A 13,539-nucleotide genomic window follows, 5' to 3' on the forward strand; every position below is an offset into this window, starting at 1 on the left:
AGGATGTTGAAAGTAGTTCTCAAGGGGCGCGGGTAAAACCACGGGATGCAGTTAAAATATCATACAACTATTTAACAATTCCATGCGTTGAAGTCGTGAGCGAAAACTAGAAGATAATAAAATTTAACCCAATTAAATCAAACGGCTTAATTTTATAATCCAACCATTTCGATATGAGTTTTATTGGTTTTAATGCTAAACCACAGAATGTTCAAATAATTTGTTGTAACAAAATGTAGCTTATTGTATTTTAATTTTATTGTAACAATTAACATCAAACACCATTTAAGCCAAGGGATTATGAAACTATATTTTTATCCTTTTATCGTTCCGGGAAAATTTTACGGAAAACTCTAACACCCCCGCTGGGACTGGCAAAAAATACAAAACAAAACTGAAACAGACTAGATAGTTTTATTTTAAATGCGCTCTACTTACACTAAACACCCCTATTTGCTCGGAACCCGCAATATTCGTGTACAAAGTCGTTAATTTTTATTGCCACGAGCCACCTTAGTAAGTAGCCTTAGCGACTTTTCCCAACACCCCAAGCGAATGAGCCCGTCCAACACTGCTGTGTAACTTTGAATTGACAAAACGAGAAAAAAAGCTGTACAGTCGGGAGAAAAAGTTGTGTGGCTAACTCGACGTATTGTCTAAGCCAGCCAGTTTCGACTTTTTTGCAAAGCTAAAGCTTTTTACACTGTTTAATCGGGTTGACTGCGCTGGACTTGTATTGATCTGTGTTCTTTGGCGCTCATTCGATTGTGAAGATTCGAGAATGGCTCTTTGAGGCTTCTTTGGTTAGATGTTAGACATGTTTTGGGTTCTAGTATGCGGGTTAGAGGAAGCATTTCGAACAGTTTTGTAGGTAATTGGTTAGATTCCGGGTTCTACGAACTAATTTTACTTCAGTTTGGATTAAAATTGGTAAGAAAATTGCAGTAAAAACAAATACAGAGCAGAACGTATACACCACTCTTTAAAATAATAGTGCCTGGGGCTGTATGAAATTTGTAAATTCCAAAGCGAGATTTGTATGCAGTATTTTTTGTAACATTTTTATTTTTAAAATGTGCTTCCATTTCCATTGTTTAACATCAAAATTACGGAACTTACGTTTTCATTGTGTAACTTAACAAAATATTGGCAAAGACAAAATAGTGTTACTTGAAAACAAAACAGCATCACCAGCGAAAAGAAAAAATGTTTTAAAGCGACACAAAATGCGACAATGATTTCCCAAGACGCTCCTTTCGACGCAAAAATGTCAACCGTTAGCTTACCCCGGTTTTTGCGGTGCGACGAATCTTCGACGCATTGACGAATCTTATCGAAGTCCCAAAGGGCTTGGCTGGCCTTATCGTGACACGGTACACGCTACTTTGGGAAACAATGCCGGGGAGTTAGGATCGAAGAAGCTTTGGATGCGGGAAAATGTGTGGAGAAATTGAAGGCCACTGTTGTATTTAGATGCAGGATTGTATCTTTTGGGTCTTCTATTTGTTGATGGGTTTTTTCTTTAAATGAGATGACTTGTTTCCTATTTTGACATTCTTCACTAATGCATTTTTTTACAGGGTTCACGCCTAGACTTCGCTCGATGTTTTCTCACCTTGAAATAAATAAAAGAAAAATGCCCTATAACAAGAATCTACTAAATAATGCATTACAAAAATTTCATTAAAAACAGAAACAAAATTAATTAAACCACACTCCTTGCTTCGTTACTCTCCGTGGTAAGATATCATTGCTCTCCAGTTTACGCAGCCAGCTCGCTTCCAACATGATAAGATGGATGGATACATCATTCAGGCACGTTGCTTTGTACACCACTTTTATAGCCAACCACTGAAGTACACGGTCTTCTATATTATTTAAGAAGAAAGAACGAAGGTTAGGAATTGAATACAAAGTACTGGAAGATATAGAGTAGGTAGTACTTATTCTACTTATATTGGGCTGTGGTAGTCGCATTGCGGATGAATATAAAAGTTTTTAGTTCTAACTAGATGGTCGGTGGCAGCGATGCGAGACTTACAGTCACTTGTTTGTTTCTTCATTTCTTTTGTACTGCGGGAGATGAGAGGTCGATAATAAGGCAAAGGATAAAGTTATTGTATTGCAATTAGGAGGATATTGAGACTGAATTTTTATTTTCAAGAAGTTTTCCTATAACTGCAATGCTAATACTCTTTGTTAAAATAGGTTCATCGTTTCAATTTCTTCTTACATTTTGAAATGTGAATTAAGGTTCACTTTATCACTTTATGAAAGAAAATATACATAGGTATATTTGGGACTACCGAGTTCCAAAAAATATAATGGTAAAATAAAATTTTTATTACCCAACAAATAGGCAGATATTGCAAAAGCAATTCAATTTCAACCTGTGACCCCTACCATGTATCCAAGGGTAGCAAATAAAGGTAACTCTAACTTTACGATTTCCCCCCTTTTGGGGTAAACAATGTAACTTTTATGACCCTTTCTATCCAAAGGCTGTATGTAAAATAGATGCCTCTATTTTACAACGGTGTTCCACTCATGTTTATTTGATTTTAAAGAAGGCTGTAAAGGAACGAGTGTTCTTGGCGAGTATTTTTGTAAAATATTATGGTATGCCTTTTGTTATGATTGTAGTAGCCTGGTTTTATCTTCTTCAGTTTTATTGCTTGGCTTCTGTTATCTAAATAACTTGGTTTTACTGGGGCTTTTGGAAAATTCCAAATAATAAAAAAACACAAAAGTTTTGATTTTCTTCTTATTTCATTAACTTTACTTTTAGGAGTAAAACACATTATTTTGTACTAGCTGTTGCCCGCGACTTCGTCTGCGTGGGCAATTTGGAATTGTCAAAATACTACTTATGCCGTAGCGTAGGTGTATTCTTTTACATAACAATATAATTAGGATTACCACTTAGCAGCAGCACAGGTTGATCAATCAAGGTGGTGTCGACGGTGTGTGACTATTTATCTAAACAAAAGAAGTAAAGTTTGTGACGTTGAGGAAATCTCTGGATCTAGTCAACCGATTTGGAAAATTATTACGTAATTCTCACATAAAACAAAGGTCTGACAAAGTTGTCATTTGTACATTTTCTGCAGCAGCTGCGACAAATCAGGAGCCAGAAAGTCTGTCAAACAGTTTTACTTACCACGGATAACGCGGTGTATAGTTCACTGGGTTGAAGAGATCAGATAGGCACTCCAAGTAAACATTGGTACTCAAAAAGATTCGGTTTGACTGGAAGCCAACACCCACACAATTGAGGAATAGCTGGGTGGTTGATGACTGAGTCATCAGGCAAGCGCATAGTTTCACTACTTGTATTTTGGGGATTTTCTGTGCACTCACTCACTATGTTATGTTGGAATTCCACCGAAATGTTTGCATTAGTTCACGATCAGGTAAAGTATACGTCCGAGAGAGTAAGTCCAATTCGTGTGTTGGCACTTGAAGCCTGCAGTTCTTCCAAGATTTTCAAAATGTACGCTCGCAATTTGTCATTTCTTGGTGGAGCCAGCAGATCAGAAGAAACATAAGTGCTGTGTATACTGTGCGTCACTACTGCACAACGGTAAAATTTCGTCTTTATAAATAGCACAAACGTTCGCTCTCTTGCGGAGGACGTTTAAATACCATATTATGTGTCACACGTAGGTAAACAGGACAACAGTATATTATCATCGAACCGCTTTCAAAGATCTGATGAGCGAACAGACCAGAACCAGAAGAAAAAAAAAGACACATATATTTGCAAACAAATTGAAAAAACTTCTCCTAAGCAAATGCTACTATAGCGTCAAAGAATACCTTGACGATAAAAAGATAGTCGAATGAATAACTTGTGTTTTCCTAATCTACTATTGCATCTACTACTGTAATTAGACTTTCTAGCCTTCTTTTGCTGTACCCTAACAGGGTCCATAATATGTACCTAGCTTTAAGCCCCTTGTAACATCTTTATAACTTTATTATGGTATGCAAATAAATATGAATATGAATATGAATATGAACTGACTTGATCGCCTCGAGAAAATCAGAGCTCTATGAAGCGATCATTCGCTTTGATTCCTACTGCTATTGTGGTTTCTGAAAATGTATTCAATTAACCAACGATGAATATAATTCTTAGCCAGCCGACTCTTTTGACTTCTCGAAAATCATAACGATGGTTTTTGTGCAATGCACAAACGGAAATTCGATATACTACACATTCGATATTCACACTTATACAGAATTGATATTAAAAGGTTTGACAACGGGCTATAGTAGCGTAGTTAAACTAACTGAAACAATTTTAGTGATCCTTCAATAAAGTTAGAGAAGCGGGTGTGCATGATGAACATTAAGAGTTGGTAAATACGTGATGATGATGACCTAATTCATTACTATTCTAATTTGTTCATGTACCACAAAACTCAAGTTAAGGTGGAGAAAAGGATTACCAAGCTCCCAAAGGCCTGGGCATTTGAAACACGTTGCATGGCATCCTGGAAAGTTACGTAATTCTCAGCCATCAGTTTGAGCAGTGTGAGGGAGTGTCAGGCTTTGGCCCTAGTGGGCCTCACAGGGGTTTGCTGAATCTCCTCGAGGGGCGCGTGAAATAACGGGTCTCCCAGAAGCCGGAAGGTCGATGACCCACTCAAAACTAATCGCTCACGCCTACGGTGGCCGGGAGTCGTCTCTCGACATCCGGCTTTCGTGGTGTCTTACCGCAGTGGCTGGAATGAGAGTTGGGAATTTTCAGTCGCTCCGCTGCCTCATTCTTTGTCATCCCATTTCTTCTCGCTCCAGATCATAGTTTAAACCGGGGCCGGGTGCGATAGGTCGCACAGTCCGCACAGTGGTGAGATCCGGGCGCCACCTCCATGAGATCAGAGTTGGGAATGTATGTTTGCAAAAACTAATAGAACATTTAGCAAAAACACGTTTGATAGTAATTCTGTCTTAGTAACTGAATAATATAAATGATATAAACGTAGCTATATAAAAGATGTTTTTTTAGACTCAGTCCGTGGGTCTGACTGTGACTGTTCGTAATTGTAAACGGTGTATTTGTGATATAATTCTTAGCTCGATGATTTGTGATCAGGAGTTGAAAGCAAGTATGTCTCTGGCCTGCGACGCGTAATTTGTACGTTTTCAGAACGAACGAACTCTTGTCTTCTGTTGACATCTTGTTGACGTATTGTGACAGGTAGTTATTCCCATTGATGTTAATTTTAGAAGTGACACAATGTTTTCGGTCGTATTTTGCCTACATTCTTTATTACTCAAAAAGTATATTAATAAGGACCTTCTATTTATATGTAAGTGAATTCAAAATAATGTAATATATTAAAACCAGGAACTTATTTTTAAGGATGTTTGAATATTAATTACAATGTTTTTTTTTATAATAATAAAATCTTAGACTCGCAATGCACTTTCAGTGTGATGCATGTTTGTTATTGGATGAAATGAATGGATATTCATGTTTATGAGAGGTATAGCTTATATTATGTCAGAACAACATATGTAGACTTTTTAAGAATGTGGGGAAGTTCATAATTTCTTCGGGACGTGGGTACCGCTTCCCATGGGAACTACTGCCCGCACCGGGATAAAATATACCCTATGTTACTCGCAGATAATGTAGCTTTCTAATGGTGAAAGAATTATAAAAATGTCCCTGATGATGCGCTGATATTTCTTGTAGTGTTTTTATAGTAGCAAAATACACAAGTAGTCATATATTTTTTTCTTGAAAGTAAGAACATACCATGACAAAGTGAAGTCTGTTTTCATTGATATTTTACCTACTACCAGTTTTATGGCACATCTGTTTCTGCATGATTTTCTTCATCTATAATTTTAGGATATCATTTCTTTAAATTCAGTTTTTTGCTCAAGTTACTTATAAAAGCGTTATTTTCTATGTAAAGATAGATAATAGGCCGATAAACTTACAAAGTTCAACATTCAAATATGTGTCATTATTGCACCCGCTGTTGCAGAAACGTTAACAGAAATTATCGTTCATTGCTCATCCCCCGTAGGTGATAGCGTGATAATATATATCCTATATGTTGAACAGGCTCCCAGGTAATATTCATGCAAAATTTGATTTAAATCTATGCAGTACTTTTCGAGTTCAGTGAGACCAAACATACAGACAAACAGACAAACAGACAAAAATTATAAAAACTATATATTTGGGTTCAGAATCGATAATAGATCACCCCCCAAGTATTCTTTTTAAAAAATATTCAATGTACAGTTTTGACTTTCCTATCATTTTATTATATGTATAGATTATTTGATTTTAGAATAAAACGAAATTTCCTTTGTTTCGAGTATAGCTACTGTGATTTGGGCTAAAAAAAGTTTGTCACAATACACGACCACTATGTCCCGGCAGGTTCAATAGAAACAATATGATTGACAAAAATGCACTCTAGTTTTAGTGCAATAGAATTATGTTTCACTATGTAGCCCATTTTTCTACATTGTGTCTCGTAAACAATTTTAAGCTAGAGTTACTATTTTTCTTTACGTTTGTTTATACACAGGATTTTTTTTAGATAGCTTCAACCCTCCTCATCATTTTTCATATGGTTAATTTAATATTTATCATAAAATTTTGTATTTTTTAAATGTCAAAGTCTGAAAGGAGAGGAGTTGTGATTGGCACGGCTAACTTTAAATTGGTTTTGTCGCAGCCCAAAGTACTGATACTCCTCTAAATTGTGTTTATTTATGAGAAGGGGATATTTTAAACCACATGCGTACAATATCTAAACAATAAAACGATTTACAAAAAAATAACGAAACTCTTAACATTGCCATCAATCATCAGTAGGTATAGACTATTTAGAGCAGGTGAACATTTTATCAAACTCGCATAGTTCTTCAAAAATGTTTTCATCCAATGCAAAGGTACATTAATCATTAATTAAAACTGCATTATCAGTTTTCTGAAAATCACTTTAAAAACTTTTCAAAACGCAGACAAACTTTCTACCAGGAATTAGTCCAAAACAAGGATTAACCAATTTCTTAGCAATCAAAAAAAACAAATTTAGAATACACTCTCACGCATGCTTGGCTATCCCTATTGATACTAGTAACATACTACAGTCATTAAAACCCTTTGAAATACACGTAAAGTAATAGTCCCCAGGCCGGCGAACAATTTTTTTTTTGATACATATACATTTAAAACTTTGTGAGTGCCTTCCTTACGATGAGTCCGACAAACTTTTCGAATGCGCAAATTTTGGTGCCGCTGCGTTTTTTAATGCTTGACTCCTGAAATTGTCGATATGACGTCACTATGGCTCTTCGTACATACACGTTTCATCTTTTGAGATTCGTTTAATAAAGTTAACTAGAGAATGGTGGTCAACTTGTTCGATAAAGATCGTGCTGCGTTTGGAGTGTCCACCATCCTGAAAATGTCGATATGACGTCACTATGACTCTTCGTACATACCTGTTTCATTTTTTGAGATTCGTTTAATAAAGTTAACTAGAAAATGGTGGTCAACTTGTCCGATAAAGATCGTGCTGCGTTTGGAGTGTCCACCATCCTGAAAATGTCGGTTTGACGTCGAATGATATATGTATCATTACTACAGGAGGAATTTATTAACTTGAAAACACCTATCGATAAAATAATCTTATATAAGCTCTAGCTTCTGAAATACTAACAATTCGCCGAAGTTTTTTTAATATGAAATGTTGCATTTAAAAACGTCTTTTGAATGATGTATAACTCATTACTAGAGATGGGATTTATTTAATTGAAAACATCTATCAATAATTATAATTTTAAATAAGCTCTAGCTTCTAAGCTACTAACAATCTGTCGGAAGTATGTTAACACGAAATGTTTCATTTAGAAAGGTTTTTCAAATAATATATAATTTGTTACTAAAGAAGTAATGGATTAGCTTGACAGAACCTACCAATAATATATTCTTAAAAAGGTTTAGCTTTTAAAGTACTAGCAATTTGAAATTTGAAAATAGTAATTAAAATTGGTAAGTAGTATGCCAATTTAATATACTTAAACAATGCACGTGAATATTTAAAAATTGACAAAAAGAATAAACTTCTTTCAATTGTAATATTTTTTTCTCATTTTCTTGTCGAACTGACTATTTGACTCACTACATTTGTCGGACAAGTCGATATTTGCAATAAGAATAGTCTTATCTATCATTGTTGTATTTGTCTGACATGTATGTATGGGGAGACACAGTGACGTCATATCGACATGTTTCGGATGGTGGACACTCCAAACGCAGCATGATCTTTATCGGACAAGTTGACCACAATTTTCTAGTTAACTTTATTAAACGAATCTCAAAAAATGAAACGTGTATGTACGAAGAGCCATAGTGACGTCTTATCGACAATTTCAGGAGTCAAGCATTAAAAAACGCAGCGGCACCAAAATTTGCGCATTCGAAAAGTTTGTCGGACTCATCGTAAGGAAGGCACTCACAAAGTCTTAAATGTATATGTATCAAAAAAAAGTTTGTTCGCCGGCCTGGGGACTATAATTAAAACCAAGATTTCGCATAGGCTTTTTTTGCAAAAGAGTTTATATATATTGCTTCTAAATTCAAATCCAAACAAAACAAAACAGTACAAAACTTTTAAAATTCAAGACGCACATTTACTTTGTTACGTCTAATGTCTTAAGTAAAGGGACGTTTTTCCACTACGCCCCCTCCCCCCTCTAGTGATATATCGCGCTTGGACACGCTACCCGCGTACGTCAGTGTCCTAGTCTGACGTTTTATTGACAACAACTGAGGTAAGTCGGTATGTCCCTTTAGTGTTACAATGGGTTAGTATTCGGGAGTTGTTTTGTTGTTAAGTAATCATTTTTGGGCTGAGAAAGGGAGTTGGTGTCCGAAATTGCGAAAGAGAAAGTACAGAAATAAATCTATAAAACAGAAACACACTTATAATGGACAAACTAACATTGCAAAGATTTGCTAGTGGAGTTCAATTAAATAATGCAATTACATTTGACGTTATGTATCTAGGTACGAATAATGTGTAATTTTTGAAAAATGGAAGATACTTATTTAAGTAGATAATGATGACAATAATTACCACCAGTTTACAAAAAATATTAGTATAAGCACACAATCTCATAAAAAACTACAAATACGCGCTCATTTTTGTCATTGTTTCATTTTCGTCTTTTTACAGAGAATTAGATTATTTATTCGTTGACTGCTATATGTATCCTTACGGATAAAAGAAGGTACAGTAAACCAGTGTTTATTAATAAATAGGTTCACTATTCTAACGGAAGAGAAAACCGACTAGTTCTCTCAAGCCTTAGCAGAAAACCTTTTCACACGTACCATACCACATTTTAGGCTGTCTGTATATATCTATAGGCACCTAGATACACTACAAAAAATGTACCTACATGTCACAAAGAATACTCAAGGTTACACCAACAGAAGTGGCAATAAAAACAGCTAAGCGATGTTAGTCTTCTTAAAAATGTAAACAGACAGACAAGTGAGGCGCCGAACGTTACTTGTGTGAATTTCTGGTATGTGTGCTACAAGGACTCGGATACTTTTGTATATTCTAGCTAGGGTGTAGAAAAGAGTTAATTATGTATTATAAGATCTTAACGATGTTTCTCTATTTTTCTTAGTAATTAATTATGATTATTATGTTCTTAATTGAGATTTTAATTATTCTGTTTTTTTTTTGCTGGCAATGTCAGTTTGCAGAAGGTGCGCTGATGCACGACGAATAGCTTTGAACTTATAAATTAAATTATTTACCTATCATTTCTGGCACATAATAATCAATGTTCGAGTTCCAAGATATTGAAGATTTTTTCAGCCAAAATAAAAATTGAAAATCCTCTAAAAATCACCACAACGAAACGAAACTCCGTACAAAATACAACCTTCGTACATTTCCAATTCTTTTCAAAGATTTTAAAACTGGAAACTAGGAGTCAAGCCGTCGAAACCTCACCTCTTTGTGAATAAAAATGTTGGACAAGGTAAGCAAAGCTCTGGGACTGAAAGCGCTGAGAAAGCGGAACCAGTCTGAAAGGCAGGTCGCTACCTTAGAGCACTTAAACAACTGGAACCATCTTGAGCACATATTTTGTGCTCAAGGCGAAATATCCAGCCAATTTCCCCGCGAAGGCAACACGTCAAATAGTGATAGTTCACTCCTGCATTACTGATCACATCGTAATGCAAATCGACGGAATCATATTTGGAATCATTATCTAGATAATATAGCGCACTAATAGGAATGCTAACGGGCGGTCATGTATCACACTTTCGTATCTTATGCAAAGGAGAGGGTACGGTGATGGCGTCTCCAGTTAGTTCAACGATTTAAGGCCGAAACGAAACTAAGTAAGCCGGTATTACGGCTAGCCAGAGTCTTGGCTAGTACTTTGTAAAGCCGCATTGTATTGGAAAGGGTGCTGTAATGCCTTAACGACGTTCTACGGGAGATTATTAACGGTCGAATTGCTTCGAAAAAGTTGGATTTCTTAAAGAATAAGATAGTTGGTTTTGTTTGATTTGGGAAGTAATAGGATTGGCTATTTGTTTTTGAAGAAAGGATTTTAAAAATAAAAGATATTGTATTAACGAAAAAAGTCCTTTGTGAGTGATGCAAGTTAAAAATAAAAGAGGATCAGAATCAATGGCTTTGTTGAACCCTGGAAAACCTTTCCAATTTGTTCGAATAAAATAAAAAATACTATAATAAATTTTCATTCGTTTTCCTTTTATTTATTTTATTAATCATAGATATAAAAGCATTTTATATAAAGGAATTCATAAAATAAAGTCGCACAATATTGAAAATTCCTTGCTTGTTAACAATTTCCTTGTAATTCTGAGGTTGTAACACAAATACGAGCGAAAACTTTCTGAATTTAACTTCTATGATTGTTTTACTTAAATACAGGTTGTCCTCAATTCAGAGATTCTGTGAATTAACAGTATAATTCAACATAATACAAGATTCAATATTTAATTTTCAATAAGCTTTTTCATCCTCTAGGGTTGCAATTTCGTAATATGCTACCCTTTTAAACTAAATACTTTCATAATATGAAATTAAAATTCACTAATTAAGCGCAGAATATTATTACATCTAAACCTAATTATTTAGTCGGTACCTACTACTCATAATAGCTTTTCAGGGAAAACTTGATGCATTTTGCTCCTCATTCAAGCAGTTACCACGTTTTACGAGGCAATTAAACTACATTCAACTTTTTTAATGCTAACAAAATAATATTTGCATTACACCTGGAATGAAACAGGTAATAATTATAATATTGTAAAGTTGTTTTTTGCTCTTTACCTATGTGATTGATAAAGTTTATGCATTCTGAAAATTGAGTTATAAATAATTTTAAAGTGTAATATGTCCGTATTGTTACATAAATTTAATGATACAGTATTTTATCAGTTAATAAAACAATAACTACCTCCTCCATAGTTTCTGAGTTACAGTACAAAAATAAGAATTTATTAAACTTTTTCCGTCTTACCACAAAAACTTTTTAACGTCAGTTTAAGACTTGTCTAAAAAAATGTCTAATTATGACGTTGACATATGGTTCATTTTGGAGCCACATTTTTTTTAGACAAGTGTAAAACAGTGGTTAAAGTTTTTGTAGTAAGGCCATTTGTGTATAACCGATCTTGACAGCGCCCTGAACTAATTGACACTAAAAAAACTATGTACGTACCACTACACTCCATTATTAAACCTGTAACTTAATATTGAGACGTCAAACCATACCTTATATATGACATCATAAATGCCAGACCCGCCACAACCAACTTGTTCGTACATAAATCCTAATACCGCAGTAAACCGTGATAAAATTGATTATCCACAATCTGGTGTTTGAACCTTCATAAATTATTGCTTTAATGCCTCTCAAGAGTGAGAGATGTCAGCTTATAAGCAATCAAGTTGACTTTAAAGGATTTTTATTGGTTTAAAGAAGTTTTATATGTGTAAAATGGTGATGATAGTTCGATTTTGCAGTTTAAAACATCGAGTCTGGTTTCGCCGAAGCTGTACCTGTCCAAACCCACGTTATTTACATACACTATAATTTTAAAATTTCTATAATAGGGCGTAAGCCTTTTATCATTAGGTATATAGGGTTTGATCATAGACTGATACGAAGAATATACTAATAACTAATATAGCAAGACAACTGTATTACAGAAGGTGTTTATACACCTTCTAGTAGTCTTGCTTATTTAGAGTGGTTAAAACAATGCTCACTTAAACCGAATTCATATAGCACAGCAGTTCGAGCGACGACGCCTAAAATCTTTATTAAAATATATTTTAGCAAGAAAAAAAAATGATATTGTAACATTATGTATGGAGTCTGCATATTTTGAATTTTATTCTACAACCAAAAAAATCACAACTGAAAAGGAACATTAAAAAAAAAGAACTGATATTCGATATTCGAACCATTTCCGTTCTTTAATACTGGCACAGGTGCAACTTAATTTTTATCCTTAGGGAAATGTTTTTTTCAAACCAAACTCTTTTGTGCTCTTTTCTTTATGCTGCTGTTAATGTAGGTGTAAGAGAGATAGAGAAAAAATCGGAATTAGAATTCTGATATCAACATTATCGAGGTGGATGATGTAAGATACTTAAGGCACGATTTGAATGCTAGCTGCTGACTGCAACTGCTGACCGCACATGCAGCGACTGCATGAAAAGAATTGATAACTAAGAGCGACTGCGCGAGCTGCCGTTTCAATCAAAAATATGCGATCGGCAGTTGGTATTCAAAATGTACCTTTATGGTGATTAATGAATAATGAAAGTTTCGCCAATCTAAAAATACTAACCCAATAAAACTTTTACCTGAAAATAAATCAATACGAAACTAAAACGGGCGATTCCGCTAAAACTATATCGTTTTATTGCCCAAACGATTGTGTAACAATAATTCGAAAAGTTCCAAACGACTGAGCAATGATTGCTTTTACCCTATTTTGAAATTCACTCCTATTTGAAGTCGTCAAATAAAGGTTCATGTGATATTCATAGACTGAAGCGGCTGAAAACATCTACTTGGGTACATAAGACGTTATGGGGATCTATAGATGTGTATGTTAGCCATACACATCTATAGATCTATAGATTCGTGGTATAATTAATTGTTCACATATTAGTTGAATTTCCTTCCTGCTTGCTTTTGTTTATCTTGATTTCTCGTAGTTCGTATTTGTATAAACAATGTACATAGATACTCTGACTCTGAAAGGCATAATTTAATAAAATTTGAAAAAATGAAAATTCAAATGTGAATAACTTAAAATCTTTTCAATGTACCAGTAATTTATTTTACCAGTAGTAAAATGTTTAAATTGCGCAAATTAATACCATCTTCATTTCAAAATATTGTTAGATACCTATAGAAATAATAAAAAGAAGGTTGTTCAATTAAAAAAGTGCTTTCAACATTTCAGTTTTAAAAACAGAC

The sequence above is a fragment of the Helicoverpa zea genome, chromosome 16, assembly GCF_022581195.2.
Source record: "Helicoverpa zea isolate HzStark_Cry1AcR chromosome 16, ilHelZeax1.1, whole genome shotgun sequence".
In the NCBI taxonomy this organism is placed as follows: Eukaryota; Metazoa; Arthropoda; class Insecta; order Lepidoptera; family Noctuidae; genus Helicoverpa; species Helicoverpa zea.